Source organism: Botryllus schlosseri, chromosome 2 (assembly GCF_051294905.1).
Source record: "Botryllus schlosseri isolate E-star chromosome 2, Bs_hap1, whole genome shotgun sequence".
NCBI lineage: Eukaryota > Metazoa > Chordata > Ascidiacea > Stolidobranchia > Styelidae > Botryllus > Botryllus schlosseri.
Window position 1 is genome coordinate 27,410,567 of NC_137237.1, and position 13,198 is coordinate 27,423,764.

Below are 13,198 nucleotides of genomic sequence, written 5' to 3' on the forward strand. Positions count from 1 at the left end.
ATTTGCTATCAAGCTATGACCGAAAGTCGATGTTATTCTTGTTAACGATCGGTGAGGGGGGTTGATCATAGTAATAGGGTTACCATATTTCCTGGCTCAAATTTCGGATACTCATTAGCGCCCACTAGTGGGTAATAAATTGAGGTATGGGCACATTGTCTGTCAATATGACGTCACACTGTCATAGCTTTGCCTATCAACTGTATACAGGAGTGGAACATAGGTCATGAATTGAGCCATCTCTAATGCGAGCTCTGCGATGATGCTGTAGCGCAGCGGTTCTCAACCGGGGGTCCGCGGACCCCTAGGGGTCCGCGAAGCAATTTCAGGGGGTCCGCGAGACCTCTAAATTTTTAAAATGGTTGATAACCTAAGTTTTATTTTATTTTTTAATTTGAGAAAGCATGAGGCAGTTTTGCACCACAACTGCTAAAACCTCATGAGTCATATCATCGTAGTAATCGTCTGACATGAACTGTCGTCTAGTTGAAAATCATCTTCATTGGCAATTTTTCAATAACCTGCTGATACAAACATATTGCTGTTTAAAGACGTTTTGTTTGGGTTTGTGTAAAAAATAAAAAATGCGGAGATAACGTCAATCAGGGTAACTTCGTAATGTATGCGAAATCTTCTCGATGCGAAGTTGTCAGTCTCATAAAATTAGTGAACAAGTCGTTTGAAACAAAAATTTCTGAAGTATTTCCCTAATTTGTCCCAATGCAGGGATTGAAACCTCGCCACGAAATCCATTTTATCCTGTAATATACATAACCACTATTTGAACAGCTTCTTGGCGGTACAGAACTTCAATATACAATTGAATAGTATATTCATATTGAAATGAACCCGAGTATTTTCAGTTGACACTCGTCATAAATCATACAAGGATATACCTGCCCTTAAAGCTCGGCTATCAGATTTGGCACATTCTTTTTGCGGATTCCCTATCGACAAGGCTGTTTTTTTTTTATGAACAATGAGTGTTTCGTTGCTATCAAAGCATTACGCTCCTGAAATTCATATCACCAGTTATATTGGTATGTAGCCTTGTCTTGTTAATGTTCAATTGTTCATGGTCGAAAATGTTTGCTCGTAAATATGTATGTAAACCCGAACATAACAAGTCGTTTATTGACAGCCTTTCTCAGGTTGGAAAACTTGGATCCATTTTGGCGCATAAAATTTGTCTACACTTTTAGATTAGGATTTCACTTTGACGGTAGAAACTCTCTGCGGCTCATGATCCGTATGTTACCAGTCCCTGCGCTAGATGCTGGACGTGATATGTTCATAAAATATATGTTTCTTCATTTTGGTGCCATAAATATATTGCGATCACACCAAAATTATCGTCGGAAGCGTTATGCGTTAATATTGCATTAGCCTCCATCTATCTTTGCGGAAATGGTTTTCGGCAGTCCGCGTTCATATCAAAACTATGACACGGACTTTCAAGACACGACCACGTAGGCTACCTCAAGAAATACAGCAGCAAAATTAGCTTTGAAATAATAAAAGTCTACCAATTTCAACATAAATGGCATGAGGTTATTTTGAAGAAAGATCATTATTTTGCTGTTTATCACAAGCCTTTGCTCAAGGCAGATGAAGTTTGCACCATAATAGAGCTAAAATTGAACTAAACCCTGAGGGGGTCCGCGAGGGTCCGTGACGATCAAAAGGGGTCCGCGAAGCCAAAAAGGTTGAGAACCACTGCTGTAGCGTATTCTCATTTGGTCTGCCACAGCCGCAGATGTCTTTACGGGCCGGATGAAATCGACTGGTGGGCCGTTTCCGGCCCGCTTGTGGTGGATGATGACTTCGAAAATGCACTGATCGTTAAGTCATGTTCATGTCACACGAATATAGCTATTTCTGAGCCGAAATGACGGTTCGCACCAATAGGTTGCACATCCGGTTATTTCCATCTTCTATGGTCTCGACTAGGGCTGGGCACAATGATTCGAGTACTCGAATCTGAATCGAGTAAAATGATTCGAGTCGAGTAGTAAAATACGATTTTTTCGAGTACTCAAATTATACGCTTCTCACCACTGAAAGTTAATTTATCAACGTGAAATATAGTTTCGATACTAGTTTCCACTGTTGAAGCCTTGAAACCTCGATTGGCGGTAACGTAGCATACGAAACATAAAGTACAAAGCTACGAAGGTTACTGAACGTAGCACATTTCCGAAGTCATGATTATCCCATAACATTGTCGCCAAGTGGAATAAAATCGGTATGGTCGAAAACATACCATAGTATCATTTATGAGATGGATAACAGGCATTATTATATTCTTTGTGGCGGCATAAACGGTACATATTTGAACTTTGAGGTATTACATACTGTTATGACGTCATAATTAGTGATACTCGATTACTCGACTCGACTCGAAGCATATTATGTGATTCAGAATTGAATCACTCACATACTCGAGTTTGCCCAGCCATAGTCTCGACTCCATTGCCAATTTGAAAATGTTCCGTGGCCCAGTTTCAAATTATATAAGCTGATTACTAAAAAAAAGGTCATTTCCTTCACACAGACTTCATCACGGTCTATTTTGGAAGCTGATTACGTTCAATAACTTCGCGATCTTCAGAATAAAGGCCACGTTTGAAACCACTGTCTTTGACTAAAGCAGTGGTTCTCAACCTTTTTCACGTCGCCGACCGGTCAAATTTCAAAAAATGTCCGGCGGACCGGTGAACTTTCAAAATTGAAATGAAGCCAAAATGTAAAGTATGCATCCGTTTTTTTAACTATATGGTGCTACAGAGTGACATTTAGGGGGTTTTGATCGTAGTTAATTCGTTTTGGATGGCATCCGTATGATTTTATGGCAGTGAGTCTGCTGAGTCGAGGTAAAATTGTCTGGTCAAGATAAACGTGCTACCACCGAGTGTCGTTTACAGTCTTTCGTGCCGAAGGCGTGGGTTTAACTGACCACCCCAACGCGAATAATATTCTTGTCTTTGACAATACCGAGAGAAGAAGCGTTTCGGAGTAGAAGCGAGCACCTTGTCGTGCTACCTTGCTCATTACCCACTGTCACCAAACGCAGGCTACTGTAACTACGAATACCATGCGTGCCGCAGAAAAAACACCTTACAGCAGCTATACCGGCCATACGCAAATCCGGGCCGAAAAATTACTTCGTCAGCATACCCCAAAAATACGTTGGTCTCGGGCCCCCACAGGGCGATAAGCCAAAGTTTCGGGGGATTTGCTCCCGGACCCGATAGTTGGGCGGATTAATTTCACCTGCACTTGTGCGCACATTCATTCTACTCAGTGCAAGCAAAGAGTTTATGTTGCTTAAACGCGACAATAGCAAAAATGTTCGATCATTCATGACTGAATCGGTTTTCTCGCTGCCGAATTTTTGGCCCAACTTTCAGAGTCCCATGTTAGCATAAACTTCATTATGCGTTGGTTCGTCGTGGCGCGGTAATGACTGACGTCGCAATGCAGAGTTCTATCCTATCTTGCGTATTTCTCGGAGAAGGGCAACTATAAGCAAAGCATTCAGTGACATTGACTCGCGCAAAGCGCGAAAAGAAATTGAAAAGTGTTGGAAAAAGTTTCAAAAAATACGTTCTGATTTATACTCATTTGCAAAATAATTTTGGGCCATTTTCAGGCTCGTCCCTTCTCCAATTAAGCGGTTTTGAGTGCCACAGTGACGGTCCTGTACAAAATGAATCAATCAAAACGAATGATCGCGAAAACTGCGCTGTTTAGCGATGGGTCAGCTCGTATCTCTATTGTGTTTGTCGCGTTCAACATTTCATTTTGAAATTACGGTAAAAATTGTAATATACGTGGCGGACCGGCAGGAATGTCGTCGCGGACCGGCACCGGTCCGCGGACCGGCGGTTGAGAACCACTGGACTAAAGCATCCATACGGCATTAACCGACTCCAAAAAATTTAGCCCTCTTCAAGCCTTCAAAATTCTGGACATTTAAGCATATTTCAGAATTTCCTCCCGGACGCAGTTTGAATAGTAAAATTGCGATCAGTTCGGGAAATTCCTGTCGTATGGCAACCTTACAATATAACCGCACTAATTTCTTATTATCCTGTCACCCAGCGCAGGTTTTGGGTCATTATCACCCCACTAATATCTCACCACGGATCTGAACTACACAACATTTTGTCGCCGATCGTGAGGGTCACCAATTCACAGGTTTTGACCGACAAAGCCATCAGCGAAAGATTACCTTGCCACCGATCCCTATACCTATACATGCAGTCAGGCACCTCATCAGCGATCCATATGTCCGAAAGGGTCACCAGGTCACCCAGGCTTTCACCGGCATCATGTCACCGCACCCCTCTGACGCCCTGTCAGTCTGCCACCGATCTACTACTACTCACGAACAATTTCAGGGGTCCGCGACACCTCTAAATTTGCAAAATGATTGATAACTTAATTTGTATTTTTTTTATTAGGGAAATCACGACGCTGCAGTTTCGTTTCATAACTGTTAAAATTTCAGGACACGTATCAATAGCAATGCCTTCTGAAATGGAACATCCTACTGTGCAAACTCAATTTACTTGTAAAATTCCGAATTGCCTATTGATACAAATAACATATTGTCGTTTAGAGGTGTTTAGTTCGAGTTTGTGGAAAAATAAAAGTATAGTGTAGTATGGTCAAACAGGGTGACTTCGAAATGATTGCAAAACATTTCGGATTAGCAGTTGTTAGTCTCAGCATATTAGTGAACAGTAGTTTGAAATAGAAATTCCTGCCGTTTTCTCGTAATCCATCCCAATTAATGAATTGAAATCGCACCACGGAATCCATTTTCGTCTGTAATATACATTACCGCTATTCCAAAATAAGGTGAGGTCAAGGTGCTGAGCTTCGGGTGCTGCTAAATGAAATGACTAAAGGCTGGATGTTCAATAAAAAGTTTTTTCCTGTATTTTGACGCCATATATGTTGCGACCATACCTAAAGGTGTCGTCGAAAGCATTACGCGTTAATATTACCTTCGGCATCGCCTATTTTTGTGGCAGTGGATTTTCGACACTCGTTTATGTCAAATCGACGGCATGGATTTTCAAGACACGGCTGCGTATTTCTACCCAATTTCTACATATAGGAAGATGATACTTTCAACAATGTCCTTTTGTTGCTGTTTATCACTAGCCTAAAGCTAATATTGGCACAAGACAGATGACTGTTGCACGATGATTGAGCTAAATTTGAAATGAATCTTGCGGGGTCCACGGGTGTCCGTGTCGGAGCAAAAGGGTTCTACGAAGACAAAAAGGTTGAGAACTACTACTCTAGTCATTATTACCTAAAACAATGTGAAATAGACATCAATTTGCGAAAGATTAGAAGAGTTCACTCATAACAATGGGTTTTAGGAGAAAATGTACCAAACGGTAATTACTGTCAGAGGCTCAAAAGGTCCCCGGCCTCAAAAATATATTAGGTGTTTACCCCTCAAATGTGCACTTTGCAAGTATGTTGGTTGGGATAATATTGTATTTAGACTTTCTTGAAATTGGTGAGATGAATCATTGAGGTGACTTGAATCAGAATCGTATCCGTGGGAACCCGAATAGCAGTGAACTAAATTCGACGAGTCATGCATTTACAAATGCATGATTGATTACCTGGGCAACAATTTTGAACGAAAAATTTGTTGACTTTGATTTTGTACTTGATTTAGGCTAATTTTGGCGTGTTGATTCTAAAAATGCCACTGGTTTTCTTTTATCACGTCAACTTTTTGCTCTACGACATATGCCCAAAATATGCAAATTTTCACGAATTTTGTCGTATTACTTTTCCATATTATATAAAAATCCACACTTTTACCATATAATAAGTTATATAGTCAAGGGCTCGATTGACACACATATTTGATGCAAACTGCAGGGTATGGCAAGAAAAATACACATGACATTTACTGTCAGCTATAGGTCCAATGCCACATTCAGATTATCGAGTGTAACCTGAAACTCATATACGCGCGATAATTTGGATCAAGATCTTAGGGATAGCAGGCCAAATGATGAAGATTTTGAAATCGAAGATGATATAAAACGTAGAGTAGTCCATCAACACGAGTTAATGATCTGACATAAGCTTTGGGACTTGGAATAGAAATGTTCCGAACTTTTAACATCCTTATGAAGTGAGAAAACATTACATGGCTAGGTAGAGAAGGTATTTCACATTCGATCAGGAGAAACAGTCTTTTCTTCGTAAGCCTATACTTTCGATAGCTTTGTGTATTGCCGTGATACTGGCATTGACATGATACCGTTACCATGGAATACTGGTGAAGTTAGGAATCCCGACTTACAAGTCAAGTGAATGGAAAATGCCTATAGGTAGCTCAAAAAGGATCCTAAAGTGTGCCATTCTCCAAAATGGCGATGTCTTAGGTGCAGTAACCAATGTACACTCAGTTAATCTTCGTGAATAATACAGAAAAATTAAGAGTAATACTGAAACATTGAATTATTGCAATATCACGAGCACGATTGGATCATATGTGTCAGCTTTGAAATATTGCGTTTTCTATAGTGGTCAGACAATAAGGTTGCCCATGTAACCCTGATACACATGTGTCACTGCCATAAGTTTATGTCGGACAGCAGATATTCAAAAAAGCTAAAATATCTAAAAAATTTCCCTAAAAACCTTGACATAGTCAGAGATTGACAAGGAGAAAATGTTTCGCAACATCTGAAGATGATGGGGCTGAGATACCAGAGTAGATTGGAGCTTACATATGTCAGCTGACTATTGCTCGAGAATGAAACAAGACAACCTAGAGATTTATAGGTTATTAGCGTAAATTTGGACCGTGGAACTCGCACTTTATTTGTCATGTAGAAGCAATATCAGTTTAAATCAACCAGATAAAGCAGTGCAAATTTTTATTTGAAGTCTTTTGATTTACTTTCGACTGCTTGTAGTTTTTGAAACGTTTTATACAATAAGCACAAAATATTTAAAATAGTGCTATTATGTGGGTTATGAGACAATGTGGTGGATGCTTAACTCAAAAAATTGACATAATATAGAGAAAAACGACAGTCGTTTTTGAATTCAGCGTCCACAAGTTAGTCAAGGCATTTTCATTATCCGAGATTAGCACCATTGCTGTTACGCAACAAATGACAGCGAAAACATGGTATTCATGTTATTTCAGTGGTTCAAAAGGAACAATGAAAGCATACAATGCGCCCACGCTGTCTTATTAACAACTTGTATTATTAGTTTTTGTTAATTTGACATGCTCTCTCGATGCGGTGTTGAAAGCCATGGTTTTTGGGTGGTCTGCACAATTTGTTGACACCGCATCTCGTTGATTACCACAGTGGGAAAGATGTGAAATGATGGCGTGTCAAGATCTGATAGGCTAGACTTTCGTCCGTAGATTGATTGATTGAATTTGAATTACGTTAATAGAATACCGCGAAGCGTTCCGCACCTTTGCCACTATACCCATTAAAAGACATATATTTCATTACTTACCGTGAAAATACCCACAATAATTATAGTCTGCGGATAGGATGAGGCTCCCTGCTACATGTAGCCCAAACGATTGGCTTCAACTTTGCAGTCAATACAATATTTATAATTATTCCTGGACTTAATAGATGAAGGATTGAATTATTGTCGTATTATTCCGTTTTGCTCAATCTTTTCTCCGTTTCGTTTGGTCTAGAGTAGACAGCGAAAATATTAATTGGTTTAGAGTACTGGATAGTAACTATGACAGAAACGACTTGGCAAGTGACGCATGGTGGCCTGTCGACGACAATGGTGACTGGACTGAACACGGCGTATGTCTCCCAGCATACATCGACTGACGATTTTCCAACAGGCGGACTGGAGGCTATTAACATTATCATTCTGCCGGCAACAACTTGGACGATAGCAAACCTGCTTGCGTACGGAAGGGCGGAAAGGAAATTTAAAATAAACACCGACGACGGACGGCTGTACATACTTTGCGCCATTTCACTGACTTTGGGATTAAGTCGATTATTTGTGGATATTGCCATGTTTCATGTTGAGTTAACTCCTACAACATGCGAAGTAATGGCTGATGCGAGCGCTGTTTTAGAAGGCGTCGCGTTATTTCCGGTGTTTATATTTCTGTGGTATCGCCAATACGCCATATCTACCAATCCAATTGTACAACCATTCGTACCCAAGACGGTTAAATTCATAAGCTTGTTCGTACTGCTGGATATCATAGCTTCAACGATTATATTGTTCTTCATAAACGTTGTCCCAGTCTGTCACAATATGTTGCCTTAATACGGATGTTCCGAAACCTCACAGTACGAGAGTTCCTCAAATCGGAAATTTTATTTTTTGCCGATAATAACTATTTCATTCCTATTGTTTGGTCAAGTTTTACTGTTATTCCTCTTTGTCTATCCAATTTACGTCATGAAGAAGAAACATAGTCGATGTGTTCGCTTCCGAGAACGTAACGACGACTCAACTTTAAAAAAGGCTAAGAGATGCTTGATTTGTTTCGTGATCGTGATATTGACTGACATTGGCGTAACCGTCTTCAATATTCTACCCTGGTTTCCCCCTACTCATACCGCTCAAGCCACTTTAAAGAACCTTGATATATGGATTAATCAGGTCACAATTTTAGCAACGTTCAATTGCTTCGGGACTTTAATGCGCTATTTAGTATACCGTCGCAGACAGACCAATAGACAAGCAAACGAAGGAATTGGCAACGAAGGGGTAGCAGGGACGCCACTGGTCGGTACACTGTAAAAAATAAAGGTGGATTTTAGGGTGGAATTAGGGTGGAAATATTGTTTCCACTCATGATCAAAGGAGGGTGACTATAATACACCTCCTGAAAGGTGATATCCTTCTTTCCACCCCTATTTGACCGTGGATGATGAATCCGCCTATACGCGTGAGGTGCGCATACGGGGTTGTTGTCGCGAAATTTAATGCGTGTGCCCAAGGTGGCTGGTTAAACACACATATGAAGGCCGGAAGGACATTGGTATGTAATATGTGACCCTCATATCGGTACACAGAGACAGCGAGATAATAGTTATAAGCCAACCGCGCAACCGTGCACATAATCATTGAATGAAAATCTCTATCTTCATTGCGGGGAGCAGATATTTGTTCAATGTTCAGTTTGAAAGTGTTGGAATCAACAATTATTCAATCGTCCGTTGGTCGTCCGCTGTACTAGTAGTTCGTCCGTTACTATATAGGTTACTACGTATGTTAGTTATATGCCGTTACCGTATATAGTTAGAAGTTTGTTGTTGCCATTGTTACGGTGCGAGTTACTAGGTCTGTGATTTTTACTGTGACGTCAGAATGATACAGACGGTGAATGAAATCGTCAGACTGATGCCTGCTTCTGATTGGTTGTTGTATCACTAAAAAGTTCGGGTGGTAAAAAGATGGCGCCGACAACACAGTTGTCTTCGACAAATTTTGTAGTAAGAGAAGCGAGTTTTTGTGAGTCCATGGAGTATACGAGAGGGAGATAGTTGGCTTTGGATTATGGATTGGCGTTGTCATGCTTGTATTAGAAATGCGTTATCGTGTTGGACATACTTGCCCAGCCTGTCAAGTCTTCGGCTGTGAAATTGGATCGTGCAATCACATTGCCACGGCATGCAACAGCTACAGATGCCATTTAGATTCTCATCACATGACGGTGCAGGCCAGATACCAGCTATTCATGAACATTTGCTAATCAATCTGTCTGTTTAGGTAGCCATGAAATTGTTAGTTAAGCTATCAAATTATTGTCCGCTGATTACTGTCGACGACGCTTCTGAGATAAGAAGAGAGGTTTCGGAAATACACAAAGGTGAACTCCATGATCGTGACTTCAAAATCCAGTGTTATGACAGAAGATTAGGCCAGTATCTAGATCTGGAGTATGCGGATGTCGGAGATGATGACGTCTTCAAAGAGGACATTGCAATATGCCAAGTAATTGTAAGTAAGCACACACTGAATTCACATCATTTACTTGCTGCTAGCTGAACATTTTTTAGTAGTCCAATTCTAGTGAGATAGTCGTTACATTTCTATTGTCGAATTTATCCAGCGTATAATTCACTGGTAGCCGTGGCCCGTCGGTATACATGTTTTGTAAGACCGAATTCGGCAGTACGCTTCTTGTTTTGTAATGCCACCCCTGGTCTGCTCATATACTAGGCTTACCATACGTCCTCTTTTGAGAGGATTTGTCCTCTTTTTTGACTTTTTTGAAAGTGTCCTCGGAGGACGCCCTTGTGTCCTCTTTGAGATTTTGTCCTCTTTTTTGAAAATTTAGGTCAGATTTAGAGCAAATTGCGAGTGATATGCCGCAAATTAGCACAGAAGTGAAGCTCCGGGAGGTATTTCGGAGTGAAAAACGGTGATTTGAGCTCTGAGCGAAAAGGTGACCGTTTTTTTTAATTTTTATTTTTTAGTCATCAAATGTGGAGAGAAAAACGGTATTTTGAGAATTCTACAGAATTCTACTCCGGTTTTGCAAGTTTTAAATTTCTGAAAAAGTGTCCTCTTTTTAGATTTCCAAAATATGGTAAGCCTACCATATACCTGCTTTTGATTGCGCTTGCGTAATATTGATAGTACATTGACTCTTGCTGGTGCGAGACAACATTGTTGTGTTTAAGAACTACGATTGGTTGTGTGTCGCACGTCCAACAGCTTTCAAAAATGCTTCATGAAGACTAAGTTTCGGTGTCACTGTACTGAATGTCCTATCAAGTTAATTTGAATATTCCACGCCCGCAAAAGTAAAGTATATGCATATTGCATATTGTATATCCACACAAGTGCATGCCATCTCACAGTTTGAAAAGCAATGCTGCAAAGCCAATTTTGGTTCTGTCAGTATTCCTTGCTCCCATAAGTACTCATCTTTTTACCCAGGTAAATATTGCATTGCCGAGAAAGTGAGTGATCCATTGGATGTGCTGTCGGAAATCGCCCTCAATTCGACGCCAGGTACTCATGACGGAAACGACAGTTCTGGTGAGTTATACTAAATTTTGAACTGAGCTGTTGGTTTTAACAGAACTTACGATCTCGTCAATTATGCAATCAAGTAATTAATTGTGATCCATTATTTGCCATATGTGCTCATTAGTCATGTTCAATTGTACAGCAATCAACATCAGGACTTGCCATGAGTTTTTGTGCCGTTTTTGATCCATGCCAGGGGGATCAACCTGTAGCCTTAGAAGCCGATATGAATAAATAGGTGAGCTCGGAGTATAAAATAAATGGACATAATCGACAATTTAATGCGGATATTTGGCTTCAAGTTGGTGCATTACGACTGTGCGCTGGAATGCGGCCGCATGCTGTTTCAATATTAGGAAATCAGGCCGTGAATAGCAAAAAGGTTGGTCAACCCTGATCTACACCAATGCCTCCATAGCAAACAACACACTTATGCTCTGTAAGTTAGTTGTATTTTGTATTACAGAATCTGACGATCTGGACTGGATGGTTACATTGGTTAGTCTAACTGCCATTTTCCTCAAAAATAAACTTCTTCCTGTCTGATCAGGTACGAATATTTATCGATATTATCAAGCAGTTGTTTGATTTGAAGTATACATAATTCGGGACTGTCAGAACGATTCGACAGTCCTAGTCGAACTTTGCATTTTATAGCAACTATGTAATTGTAGTTTAAACACATTTTTTCAACGGTATACATCCCATTGCTATTGAATCGTTTTTAGTCTGGCAGCCTTTCATAACTAATCATTTGGCTGGGAATTCGACAGCAGAGCAGTCATATTTTTTATAGCTGCAACCGATGAAATAAGATCAGATAAGGGCATTTGAATATTTACTCCTTCTCAAACGCCCTGCTGTTGACAAGCCCGTGCACCCTTTTCGTCGCAGTGAAGCAGTGGTGTACAAATGGCGTTTCGCAAAGCAATTTCTGGGTGTCCACACACTCAATTGGCAACATGAATGATAACCTAATTTTTAGGCCCAGATTCAGATCATCACGCCGTGTATTTAGGCGATTACAAGTATATAAGTGGTGATCTGCAAGCCATGTTAGTGTTATATACTTCAAGTGGACATCTTCAGTAGTACAACTTTTTCAAAAAGTAGAACTAAACGCATAATTTTAGCTGTATTTCGAAGGTGGCCACTTTTCAACTCGATAGATGCATATTCGCAACTTACTCAATATGAGTAATAACATGACAGTTGCAGTAAAACAGAGTTACAAATTTAAAAACTTTTGAGGGTGTCCAGCCCGCAGGACTGGACGGTCAAAAAGAGGTCGGCATGGTGACGATAAAAAGTTGGTGTCAGCGTGGGCTGCTGACTAACACCTGGTTGTCAAGTCCATCTAATGTTCATATGCCCGAGCCAGAGGCGTTAAACGCAGTTAACAAGGCTATACTGAAGTAGAAGTAGGAAGACATAATTTTACTCGGTACGAGTTATGTTGTAAACCAGCTACAAGTAGAAGTAGTTTGACAGTCTTTTGATACTACTCAAGTGAGCATGTATTTTTGAATAGTTATAATACACTGCCAATATGTATGTTTGACCTGTTTCACAATACCAAACCTTTCTTCAGATGCCCAGATCAGCCTACCTTACAATTTGTTCTGCTGTGGAAAAGAAGGAGTGGGCCATCTACTTTGATGGGGAGACAGTCCGAGATATCAACAGCTTCCATGAGGGATTTGCAGTGATGCTTTCAGTCTACTGGATATTCGACATACAGTTTTCGACAAACATCAGAAATTCCCTCACTTTCATGTCAGTTCTAGCACACTGTTGAAAGAGATGAGTTCTGCTGTTCGCACCAAACTTGGTAAAATCTGGGACTAATTTAAAAATAAAGTTTTGGAATAAAGGCGATGTTGTGATTTATGTCAACGTGGATTATGAAGATTTAATTTAGATGTTGTGCGCATCGAAGTCGTTTGACGAAGATATCCGGATAGGATGAGGTGGTATCTGGATAGGCTGATGAGGGGGTTTACTGATAGCATAGGGGAGGAAAATTTTCCACCTGACATAGGTGGGGGAGCCCACCACCCTTTACGGGTGGAGAAAATACCACCTCCTTTGGGTGATTTTTGAAACACCTCTGTAAGGTGGCCACAGTTTTTACAGTGTAGGACGTGATTTTCATCAT

The 13,198-nt window shown here is 40.4% G+C and overlaps 1 protein-coding gene and 1 long non-coding RNA gene across 3 annotated transcripts in view; one reads left to right on the forward strand and one right to left on the reverse strand.

Moving 5' to 3' along the window:
- The window catches only part of LOC145457428 (uncharacterized), a 502,676-nt gene that overhangs the window by 450,731 nt on the left and 38,747 nt on the right, over positions 1-13,198 (reverse strand). The gene's annotated exons all lie outside the window — the stretch shown is intronic.
- Positions 8,783-12,916, forward strand: LOC145434337 (uncharacterized). Of its 2 annotated transcripts, XR_013913341.1 has the most exons (4): positions 8,783-10,002; positions 10,948-11,049; positions 11,507-11,590; positions 12,632-12,916. It is a non-coding gene; the product is annotated as an uncharacterized LOC145434337 (long non-coding RNA). The 2 variants fall into 2 exon arrangements; XR_013913342.1 differs by lacking the exon at positions 11,507-11,590.